Source organism: Ascaphus truei, chromosome 17 (assembly GCF_040206685.1).
Source record: "Ascaphus truei isolate aAscTru1 chromosome 17, aAscTru1.hap1, whole genome shotgun sequence".
Lineage (NCBI taxonomy): Eukaryota > Metazoa > Chordata > Amphibia > Anura > Ascaphidae > Ascaphus > Ascaphus truei.
Genome location: NC_134499.1, coordinates 521635 through 522229, shown reverse-complemented (window position 1 = coordinate 522229; position 595 = coordinate 521635).

Below are 595 nucleotides of genomic sequence, written 5' to 3'. Positions count from 1 at the left end.
AGGCCCCTCGCGCTTCCCGAAGGCACTTAAATTAGGTGCCGGGGGGAGCTGTAGGGCCTCTGTAAACCTAACTTACCGTGGCTCCGGCGGCTTCCTCCCTGCGGTGCCATTGGCAACGCGGCGCCAAAAATGACGCTGCGAGGTCATGTGACGTCACGTTGCTATGGTAACGTGACCGTCATTACGCCGGAGCGCGGGGTAAGTTGGGGTTGGGGGGGGCGCGGGAGTGAGGGGGACAGCCGTCAGGGGGGCGCAGGGAAAAAAGTTTGCGCCCACCCTGCTATAGGGAACCATGTTAAAAAATGTTTTTTTTAAACAAAAAGTGGCACTGTGTGCTCATTTGCATGTCATTTCCCAGAATCCCTTGCTGCAGTGGAAGTGCTGGGTGATAATGGTGAAAGGCGGGGTTGCAGACCTGCCTAAGACATACAGATGAGCACACAGTTGTATTTACATTTGCATATTTGCTTTGCTGTGGAGGGTTTTTGTCACTTTTTTTACTCACCATAACACACACACACACACACACACACACACACACACACACACACACACACACACACACACACACACACACACCACACACACACACACA